Source organism: Balaenoptera borealis (genome assembly GCF_965194805.1).
Source record: "Balaenoptera borealis genome assembly, chromosome: 4".
Lineage (NCBI taxonomy): Eukaryota > Metazoa > Chordata > Mammalia > Artiodactyla > Balaenopteridae > Balaenoptera > Balaenoptera borealis.
Window position 1 is genome coordinate 126,316,775 of NC_138861.1, and position 12,339 is coordinate 126,329,113.

The 12,339-nt window shown below is 34.7% G+C and overlaps 1 pseudogene across 1 annotated transcript; it reads right to left on the reverse strand.

Annotated features, from left to right (window-relative positions):
- Window positions 1-1,008: 1,008 nt before the first annotated feature.
- LOC309627600 (large ribosomal subunit protein P1 pseudogene) lies at window positions 1,009-1,473 on the reverse strand (annotated as a pseudogene). Its single transcript has one exon. The product of its transcript is annotated as a large ribosomal subunit protein P1 pseudogene (transcript).
- Between the last annotated feature and the right edge of the window lie 10,866 nt (window positions 1,474-12,339).

Below are 12,339 nucleotides of genomic sequence, written 5' to 3' on the forward strand. Positions count from 1 at the left end.
GCCCTTTTTCTTTTTTCTTTGAGAAAAGAAAATTGGAGTAGAAAGTCCGTTAGGTTCATAGAAAAGTAGCTTGTATTAGACTTACCACTTATCCAAAAACAATAATAAAAAATGTAAACAATGTAAAAGCAATTATTTTAAGGGACTGGAGAGCAACCAAAGTCAGAATCATGGCAAGAAATTAAGCAGACTATGTGTAAAGGGTTGAATAATGTCCCCCAAAACTAACCAGAATGTCAGAATATGACCTTATTTGAAAATATTGTATCACTACATTAATCACCATGAAGATCTTCATACTGTTCTTTTATAGTCACACACATTTCTCTCCACCCTATCCCCTTATTTTTTTTTTTTCACATCTTTATTGGAGTATAATTGCCTTACAATAGTGTGTTAGTTTCTGCTTTATAACAAAGTGAATCAGCTATATATATACATATATCCCTTTATCTCCTCCCTCTTGTGTCTCCCTCCCATCCTCCCTATCCCACCCCACTAGGTGGTCACAAGGCACCGAGCTGATCTCCCTGTGCTATGTGGCTGCTTCCCACTAGCTATCTATTTTACATTTGTAGTATATATATGTCCATGCCACTCTCTCACTTCATCCCAGCTTACCCTTCCCCCTCCCCGTGTCCTCAAGTCCATTCTCTACATCTGGGTCTCTATTCCTGTCCTGCCCCCTAGGTTCTTCAGAACGTTTTTTTTTTTTTTTTTTTTTAGATTCCATATATATGTGTTAGCATATGGTATTTGTTTTTCTCTTTCTGACTTACTTCACTCTGTGTGACACACTCTATGTCCAACCAACTCACTACAAATAACTCACTTTCGTTTCTTTTTATGGCTGAGTAATATTCCATGGTGTATATGTGCCACATCTTCTTTATCCATTCATCTGTTGATGGACATTTAGGTTGCTTCCATGTTCTGGCTCTTGTAAATAGAGCTGCAATGAACATTGTGGTACATGACTCTTTTTTTTTTTTTTTTTTAAAGAGCTCAGCTTTTTATTGAACGTGCTACTAAAGAGGTTTAGTCAAAAAGACCAAAGCCCATGTCATCATCAGACTCTTCAGATTCTTCTTTCTTTGCTTCCACTTTCTTCTCCTCAGCTGGGGCAGCAGTGGTGGAGGGGGCAGGACCTCCTGTTGGTGCAGCACCAGCTGCTGATGAGGCTCCTGATGAGGCTCCCGATGTTGACATTGGACAAAGCCTTTGCAAACAAGCCTGGCCAGAAAGGTTCAACATTTACACCGGCTGCTGTAATGAGGGCATTGATCTTATCCTCCGTGACCGTCACCTCATCGTCGTGCAGGATGAGGGCCGAGTAGATGCAAGCGAGCTCCGAGACGGAGGCCATGGTGCGGGCGAGTGCTAGGCAGGGTCTGCCGGGCACGGTGCTAGTCGCCGGATGAAGTGAGGGTCTCACCCCAACGCGGCCTTAGCTTCCTCGGAAGGACCGAGCACCTTAGCGGAAACTGAGGAAAAGGCACATGACTCTTTTTGAATTACGGTTTTCTCAGGGTATATACCCAGTAGTGGGATTGCTGGGTCATATGGTAGTTCTATTTTTAGTTTTTTAAGGAACCTCCATACTGTTCTCCATAGAGGCTGTATCAATTTACATTCCCACCAACAGTGCAAGAGGGTTCCCTTTTCTCCACACCCTCTCCAGCACTTATTGTTTGTAGATTTTTTGATGATGGCCATTCTGACTGGTGTGAGGTGATACCTCATTGTAGTTTTGATTTGCATTTCTCTAATGATTAGTGTTCTTGAGCATCCTTTCGTGTGTTTGTTGGCAATCTGTATATCTTCTTTGGAGAAATGTCGATTTAGGTCTTCTACCCATGTTTGGATTGTGTTGTTTGTTTTTTTTTATATTGAGCTGCATGAGCTGCTTGGAAATTTTGGAGATTAATCCTTTGTCAGTTGCTTCTTTTGCAAATATTTTCTCCCATTCTGAGGGTTGTCTTTTCGTCTTGTTTATGGTTTCCTTTGCTGTGCAAAAGTTTTGAAGTTTCATTAGGTTCCATTTGTTTATTTTTGTTTTTATTTCCATTTCTCTAGGAGGTGAGTCAAAAAGGATCTTGCTGTGATTTATGTCATAGAGTGTTCTGCCTATGTTTTCCTCTAAGAGTTTGATAGTGTCTGGCCTTACATTTATGTCTTTAATCCATTTTGAGTTTATTTTTGTGTATGGTGTTAGGAAGTGTTCTAATTTCATTCTTTTACATGTAGCTGTCCAGTTTTTCCAGCACCAGTTATTGAAGAGGCTGTCTTTTCTCCATTGTTTATTCTTGCCTCCTTTATCAAAAAATAAGGTGACCATATGTGCATGGGTTTATCTCTGTGCTTTCTATCCTGTTCCATTGATCTATATTTCTGTTTTTGTGCCAGTACCATACTGTCTTGATTACTGAAGCTCTGTAGTATAGTCTGAAGTCTAGGAGCCTGATTCCTCCAGCTCTGTTTTTCTTTTTCAAGATTGCTTTGGCTATTCGGGGTCTTTTGTGTTTCCATACAAATTGTGAAATTTTTTGTTCTAGTTCTGTGAAAAATGCCATTGGTAGTTTGATAGGGATTGCATTGACTCTGTAGATTGCTTTGGGTAGTAGAGTCATTTTCACAATGTTGATTCTTCCAGTCCAAGAACATGGTATACCTCTCCAACTGTTTGTATCATCTTTAATTTCTTTCATCAGTGTCTTATAGTTTTCTGCTACAGGTCTTTTGTCTCCTTAGGTAGGTTTATTCCTAGGTATTTTATTCTTTCTGTTGCAATGGTAAATGGGTGTGTTTCCTTAATTTCTCTTTCAGATTTTTCATCATTAGTGTATAGGAATGCAAGATATTTCTGTGCATTAATTTTGTATCCTGCTACTTTACCTAATTCATTGATTAGCTCTCGTAGTTTTCTGGTGGAATCTTTAGGATTCTCTATGTATAGTATCATGTCATCTGCAAGCAGTGACAGCTTTACTTCTTTTCTGATTGGGATTCCTTTTATTTCTTTTCCTACTCTGATTGCTGTGGCTAAAACTTCCAAAACTATGTTGAATAATAGTGGTGTGAGTGGACAACCTTGTTTTGTTCCTGATCTTAGAGGAAATGCTTTCAGTTTTTCACCATTGAGAACGATGTTGGCTGTGGGTTTGTCATATATGGCCTTTATTATGTTGAAGTAAGTTCCCTCTATGCCTACTTTCTGGAGGGTTTTTATCATAAATGGGTGTCGAATTTTGTCGAAAGCTTTTTCTGCATCGATTGAGATGATCATATGGTTTTTCCCCTTCAATTTGTTAATATGGTTTGTCACATTGATTGATTTGCGTATATTGAAGAATCCTTGCATTCCTGGGATGAACCCCACTTGATCATGGTGTATGATCCTTTTAATGTGCTGTTGGATTCTCTTTGCCAGTAGTTTGTTGAGGATTTCTGCATCTATGTTCATCAGTGATATTGGCCTGTGGTTTGCTTTCTTTGTGACATCTTTGTCTGGTTTTAGTATCAGGGTGATGGTGGCCTCATAGAATGAGTTTGGGAGTGTTTCTCCCTCTGCTACATTTTGGAAGAGTTTGAGAAGGATAGGTGTTAGCTCTTCTCTACATGTTTGATAGAAGTCACCTGTGAAGCCATCTGGTCCTGGGCTTTTGTTTGTTGGAAGATTTTTAATCACAGTTTCAATTTCAGTGCTTGTGATTGGTCTGTTTATATTTTCTATTTCTTCCTGGTTCAGTCTCAAAAGGTTGTGCTTTTCTAAGAATTTGTCCATTTCTTCCAAGTTGTCCATTTAATTGGCATAGAGTTGCTTGTAGTAATCTCTCATGATCCTTTGTATTTCTGCAGTATCAGTTGTTACTTCTCCTTCTTCATTTCTAATTCTGTTGATTTGAGCCTTCTCCCCCTTCTTAACCCCTGGGAAACCCTAGGTTTTTAATAATCTCCAAGTACATTTTAACATACCCGCAATCTAAATAACCAATGGAATGAAGATTTTGAAGATATCCATTTTAAGAGACATAGAGTAACTTAGTCATACTGTGTGTGTGTTCACAACTCTTATTTCAGACATGGTATATTATTCATATTTGGAGAGTCATCAATTAAGATGCAAAAACTGTAATCAGCATGTATTAACATTAGTGGAAGTGGGGAATTTTCTGGCCGTCCAGTGGTTAGGACTCCACGCTTTCACTGCCGAGTGCCCAGATTCAATCCTTGGTTGGGAACTAAGATCCCGCAAGCCAGTGGCATGGCCAAAAAAAAATAGTGGAAATAATATACATTTTCTGGAAGACAGCATAGCATTGTGAATAAAATTATTTACATGTGATCTAAAACTTCTGCTACTTTGTTCTTAAGTCATAATCAGGTGCTATATCCAGAAATACCCGTTCATGATGTTCACTGACAAGTGATATATAAGAATAAAGAACAAGAAAATCCTAAGTGTGTATAAATAAAAGAAGGTCAGATAAGATAAGTTCTATTCTTGAAGACTGACTGAGTAACTTGGATAATAATAATAGTAATAGTAATAATAACCTAAACAAATCTTATTTAAAGGTATAGTGAGCTGGTTTTGAATCATGGCTCAACCAATTGTTGATATGTTGACACATGATTTCTCCAAACTTCAATTTTATTTTCTCTGGAAGATGAATAATAATAATAGGTCCTATTAGTTGTTTGTGTATTAATTAAATTTGTAAGGAAGTTATTGAGGTTTCTGATATATATTAACTGTGCATTACATGTTGCTTATCATTATCTGTTCTCTCAAAAGATAATGATGTTTCACTGATCGTGTGTGTGTGTGTGTATGGTTGTGTAGTCTGAGAGAGAGAAATGGACAGGCAGGGACAGAGATGATAATGATATATACCAAAAAATAACCATGGTTAACTTGAGGCTATGGATTTAACTAGTATAACATTAAAATTTTTTTTTCAAAATTTTATTTATTTGTCAAGGCTTTTGAAAGTTTATCTGTTTACTTTGTAATTAGAATAAAACTTTATTTAAAAATAGGTACTATATGTTTTCTAGGAAGTATGTTTGATGAAACAGTAATAAGCTCGTATGAGGAAAACAAACTTTTTATCTGCTGTTCATCCAAATGAAGAAAGGTCAGAGTTCACAAGCTCTTTCAGGGATGGCAGCCTTCTTAAAACTTTGAGCACAGAGACCTTTTACTGGGATACTTATTGAATGTCAAAGAGAAAGTCATAGTTTTTAAATGTCTTTCGTAAAGGTTCTCTTGTGGATTACATCAAAGTTACCTAACTTCTTCCTTATCATTCACAAAGAGGGGAAGAAGGTAGAAAAGATTTCATGTAATCTGTTTGAAATCTCTGCTTTGAGAGATCATGAATCAGTTTGTTCCAGTTCTGTGTGGAGACAGATTTTCATACCAAGAACACCAGGAACGAAAGTGCTGCCTACAAGAAAAATTTTTGAAAGGTTTCTGACCTACCTGATTTTTATTCTATAAAAATTAATTTGTTTTTTAAATCTTCATAGCTAAATATGACTCCAGAAATCCTTTCCATTCCTCCATAATATAGGTTCATTTGGTTGGAGTCAGAAGTTTCTAAGTGCAGAAGACTGTATACCCAAATGTATCAAAGAGACAAACAAACAAAAGATAATGATGTTCTAATATACTGACTAAGCAACTGTTAAAATTCAGTTTTATTTCTTGGATGCAATACTTAGCCTAGAGATTGTCTGAGTGGGAAAACATGGAAAACAAATATTAAGGTGGTACTGTTAAACAAAGCCATGTTGGCAATCATGTTAAAAGTCAGAGTTAATCAGTGCATCAAAATTAAGAATCATTGTTTTATATGTCAGTATTTATCTAGATTTTCCCTCATATTTAGTCATTGTATTTTTTTTAATTCCTTCATCCAAGTTTAGCTTCTTTTCTGAGTTCATTTTCCATTTTTTTCTGAAGGATGCTTTGATGTTTTTCAATTTTGGTGCAGTTCTTCTATTAAAATTCTTTCAGTATTTGTTTCATTCTTGAAAGAATACTATCAAAGGACACAAAATTATAGGTCAGGAAGGTTTTTCTTTCAGCTCTTTGAAAGGTTATACTCGATTGCCTTTTGGTCTGCATTGTTTTCATAGAAAAATAATCTCTTTTTATCTGTTGCCTCTTTGAAGGTAACCTCCCTTTATTCCTTGGCTGCCTTATGGTTTTTTTCTTTACTTTGATTTTTTACAGTTTTACAATGATGTGCCTCAATGTGATTTTATTCTTATTCCTGTGGTTCATAGGGCTTCTTCTTTTTAGCTCTATCGTTAATATCAGAAAATTCTCAGTCATTATCCTTTCAAACATTTCTCTACCCCAGTCATTCCCTCATCTCTTTCTGAAAATTCAATGAAAAAATATTTTAGACTTCCTCATTTTATTGTTTTTTGTCTCTTATCAGGATCAAATGTTGCATTTAGTTGGCACAGCTCTAATTTTTACTTTAATCTAGAAACTTGACCTCTCTGGCAGGAAGGAGCTTCTGAAATCTTTGCTAAGCTTTTTAACATCACATCTCTACCTTTCCTCTATGTTTCTCAGAGTCTCAGCCTACACATGAACAAGTTTTGGAGTCAGTTATGGTTTTAAGGAGAATTTGTGCAGGGATTTCAGGATTCATCCCTTTAAGTCTCCCTCCCCAATTTCCTGCCATTCTGATAGTTCAAACAAATCCTTCTCTCCTTAGTTCGTTATCTTTACTGTATCAGTATTCTGGTTATGACATTGAACTATGATTTGCAAGATGCTGCCATTCTGGGAAACAGATTAAAGGTACACAAGCTCTCTCTGTATAATCAACTGCATGTAAATCTACAAGTATCTCAAAATAAAAAACAGCAAAAAAGTTTAATTTAAAAAAAATCTTGAGGAGAGAGTCCACGCCAGAATATCCTCAGACTGTGGTCATTTTCATTAAAAAGAAAAATTCCCAGATTATTCTGATATATAACAAAATTTATGAACCACTGAATAATGTTGATGAAAAATTATTTTGAACTTAACCAAATTTCAACAGGCATCTAGTACAATCATTTGATTAACTAGAAAATGCCTTATATAGTTTTGTTTGTTTGTTTTTCCTCTATGCAGAATGCATATATATGTAAACCCTGTAGACACAATGATCCCTGCAGGATTTGTGTATAGCTCAGAATACTCCGTGTTGATCTTGCTCAAAATGAGGCCAATGTGAATAACGATTTCTGAGATGTGGAGAGGAGGAGATATTAAACCCTTGCTTTATCGTGTAAATTCTGCAGAGAGCCTTGGCTAAACCCCAGATACACCAGGGAAGGGTAGAGATATACCAGGGTGTGAAGATGTGTTATTTTTCTTTAAAAAAAGAAAGAAAGAAAAAAGGAAAGGAAGAACAGGAAAAGAAGCTGGATTTGGAACCAGTTATCTCTGAAGAATTTAGTGTTTCTTTTACTGGTTTTTGGCAAGAAAAGAGCTCCATCCTATTATATTGGAATAAATATTTTTTTAAATTTATTTTATATTGGAGTAAAGTTTACAATGCTGTGTTAGTTTCAGGTGTACAGCAAAGTGATTCAGTTATACATACATACATACATATCCATTATTTTTCAGATTTTTTCCCATATAGGTTATTGCAGAATATTGAGTAGAGTTCCCTGTGCTATACAGTAGGTCCTTATTGATTATCTATTTCATATATAGTAGTGTATATATGTTAATCCCAAACTCCTAATTTATTCCCCTCCCCACCTTTCCCCTTTGGTAACCATAACTTTGTTTTCTAAGTCTTTGAGTGTGTTTCTCTTTTGTAAGTAAGTTCATTTGTATCATGTTTTTAGATTCCACATATAAGTGATATCATATGATATTTGTCTTTCTCTGTCTGACTTACTTCACTTAGTATGATAATCTCTAGGTCCATCCATGTTGCTGCAAATGGCATTACTTCACTCTTTTTTATGACTGAGTAATGTCCTATTGTATATACGGACCACATCTTCTTTATCCATTCCTCTGTTGATGGACATTTAGGTTGCTTCCATGCCCTGGCTATTGTAAATAGTGCTGCAATGAACATTGGGGTGCACACATCTTTCAGAATTATTGTTTTCTCCGGATATATGCCCAGGAGTAGGATTGCTGTATCATATGGTAGTTCTATTTTTAGTTTTTAAACGAACCTCCATACTGTTCTCCATAGTGGTTGTACCAATTTATAGAATAAATAATATTTACTTATTCAAAACCTAAGTAAAGGAGACATTGAGAACATAGTCTCCCTCTGCAGGACAGCTAAATAAAATTCAATTAGAGTGCAAATTAACTGGAAGGCACTAAAATTGGTATATAACATTTAGGCATGTATTACAATGTTTGAGACTAAGACTCTAACAGAATTCATGTAGAAGATGTTTAAGCAGAACGGTTGACATTTAAAAAGAGGGGTGGGGAGGGGAACAAAAAATTGTAACACAAAACAAGATAACCAAGTTTTAAAATATAAATAGCAGACAAAAATTGTTGTAGGATAAATAAATAGCAAAAACCAGATATTTCTATATAGGACACAATTTTGTATACAGTTGAATTAAGTAATAACATTTGCATGTTCATGAAGTTCCAAACAGAAAAAATGCTGTTAGAAATTTGATATTTGTCAAATAAATTTGATATAAAAGAATTAATGATGAAAAATAAGAAATTAATAAATATTTTATTTATATCTCAAATGATAAATCATACACCTAGATAATATACCTTTAAATCAAATTAGAACGTGAGAAAGCATTGATCCATATTAGGTAACAATGAAAGTATCAATTAATTCCTAAAAATAAAACTTGGTAATTATTTCATACTATAATAGACATATAATTTAAAATGAAAATATTAAAATAACCCTTTTATTAAATAATACAAAATTCAAAGGAAAAGTCAAGTTTATAATATCAATTAATGGAAATTTAAAAATAACCCCACATTATTAAATAACATAAATCTCAAAGGGAAAGTCAAGTTTGCAATAAAACAATATCATGGAAATAATTTCAATATGAAAATACTTATCAAACATAAGAGAACTTAGTTACTTTCTGAAGATAAATGCGTTATCTTAAGCGTCATTGGTATTGAAAATTTAAAGAATATTGGTTGAAGCCCTTTGGGTAGTTTTGTTTTTCAAATACACTTCCAGTTTGTGGTGGCTATTAACAGAGGAAAAGAGATATTGATATTCCTTCACCTCATGCTAGACTGTGGGCAGGGATATCAGGGAAAGTGGACTAATTCTCCACATCACATTTATTGGGGTCAGTACTGGATTCTGTATGAGAAGTGTGACTATCTAGTCTTTCATAATCTTTGAGAAATCATGGATACCAAAATGAGTAGGAAGGATCTCCCAGTTACCATGCACAACTTATTCCCAGAAGATGCTTTTAGAATTGTTTGGCCCTCAAACACTTCTCCAACTTCAGCATGTAGACTATGCTCGATCCCATAAAGTAACAATGGCCTTATTAAATTGAAAATTAGATTGACTGATTTCACAGTTGGTAACTGTGAAAATTATACTAATTAATCACCCTCTCACCCCAAACACACACATCACCAAATCTTCAGACTTTTGTCATGACTTCTAAGGATCCAGCTGTCTTCAGCATTTTTCTCATGTGCAAACTTTAGATAACTTTCCCAATCATTTTTGTTGTGGTGCAAAGAAACATGACATTAAATAATTTTAGACCTTGAATATTTCACAAACATCATAAGCTAACCAGAAAGCATGTGAGATGCAAAAGTGGGAAAGAGAAATGTGAAGTAAGAAATACTAAAGTACTCTTTACTCCCAAACAATTAACTTTATTTTCTGGAACACAATACTTCCCCAAACTAACTAGTTCAATAATATTTTCCAACTTACCTTGCTTGAAGGACACTGGCTTGCAGCTCCTCTAATCCATTCCTCTTCTTCATAGTCATGTAGTATAATTGATTGTCCAGGCTCTTGGAAAATCACACAAGGCCACATAACTGTTCTATTTGATGTAAGGCTTGTTAAAATATGTCACATCTAAATAACTATGCTCTTCTTATTTTCATCCAAGTGCAGATGAGGAAAGCCATCTTGGGATAGCTGAGTCATAAACTAGAAGGATCTAGTTCTTTGTGAATTATGATTCGTAATGAATGAATTTATGATTCTTTATAAATCAGCAATTAGAGGAAAACTGCCTGCTGATCAGAAACACTTTTTTGGAGTTTATGTGAGAGTATAATAAAATCCTGTTATTCTAATTTGTTTGAACAAATGTAACTTTGTGTTTGTAGGTTACAACATTTAGCATTACCATAACTATTATACTGGGCCAACCTAATTACTATATGAAACCACTGTTTTCTTTTTTGTTTTGAAATGAGTTAATTGCCTCAAGTGTAAAATGTCTTTGAGATTATTGGTATTATTGGCAATAGGCTAATATAAAGTGTAATGTGAAAAAAATGAAGGCTAGGCAAAAAAATTTAAATGCCACATAAATGGTTATAGACCACATATGTAAATGTTGATGGCTGTATAGCATACCTTGGTGAAATTTGCTGCTGCAAACTAAAAAGAAGAACCATTTATGTATACATAAGGGAAGAAACTTTTGCACATTTTATCCTGAAAATAGGAGAATATTTGCAAAAAATATAGTCTTTATTATATACTAATAAATTAGCTGTTAGAAAATTCCAGTTTAATCAGACAACAGATTTAAAATAAGTTAAAGGAAGAACTATTTTCCCATTTGAAACGTTTGCAGTTTTTTTTTTTTGAAACGTTTGCAGTTTTACAGCAAAATTCATGCTTTATATTTTCCACCTGTTAAAATAAAAACATAAAAGAAAGGATGAAAGGCAGCAACTCAAAATTAATGACAACATAATAGCATAGTTTCACCAAATTGTTTTTGTCACTTTTCTAAATTGTTCCTCTTTCAATTCATACAAAAATTTTGTCAATTGCCATTCCATTAGAAATGTATTTATAAATACGTGTGTGTATTTTCTTCTCTCTGTAATATCTTCAAAAAACAAGGAGCATACCTGAATATATTTATATATATAACTCTAAACACTTCTCTAGGGATCATTCACACTGATTTGTGGACCTTTCTTACCCATAATGAAATGAATAGTTCTGTTTCTCATTTCACTGATTCTGGAAAGAATAGGAATGACATTGCCTATAAATTATCAAATGCATTTCATGTAAACTGGAAGAACTAGCAATAAGTTGAAAAATACTGAAAACACCTAAAATTGATATGTTGAAAATCCAAACCACCTGGTTGATGCCTGAGCTTCTTTAAATATTGAAAAAGAATAACGCATTGCATCCAGGCAGTCACTAGTAAAAATTATATATATTTTGGCATTTTACAGTATTTATGATAACACATGCTATTTTCTCTTCCAGTGAGGCTATAATGGCAGAAGCAGTCCATTACTATCAAAAAAAAAACCCCAAAAACAAAGACAATAGAATCTGAAATGATGACACTACATTTCAGAGAATCCCCTTGCCCATATGACTTTGAGAAAAATAATTAAGCAAAATTTGGAGGAGGAAGTTGAGTCTCAGTTATTATTCTCTGAAGGTCATCATGGTTAAAGTCCTTGAAGAAGGATGACTAGCAAGTTCCTTTGTCCTCACTCTTCCCACTCTGCACTGAGCTCTTCTTTCCCCTAGTCCCTGCCAACCAACTGCAACTCTGGATTCACATTCATATGCTTGGAGCAAATTCATAGAAACATGCGTGGCAAGAGGCAACAGACTTCCAAGGCCCACTCCTCAGGCCCCCCTGCAAGAGCGGGACATGGCTGGCTTCCCAAACTCTCTGCACGCTGTAACCTGCCCATCTGCACCACTGATTCAGGAGGCCTGGTGTGGGTTTTTCTCTCATTCCTCCCTTTTGTGTTCTTTACTGTCATAGCTCCACTATGTAAGATCTTAGTCCAATGAAAATTTTTCTTATTTAAAAAATATATACAGTGGTAGTTCTTCTCTTGACTGATCCTGAACTGATTCAGAAGATTATGACTAGTATATTCTACCTTCATATCATAATACCCAACTGCTTTAGAAGATTATACTTTGTGCCTATTACATTCTACCCTCATATCATTGTGCAAGATTATTAATTTTTCCTCCAAGTGTTGTTTTGGGATATTTTTTGGAAGCAGCTCTATCTTTAGTGTAATACTGACAAATTACAAGAATGAGGAAGGACAATATTCTCTGAATATTTAAGTGTTTTCTG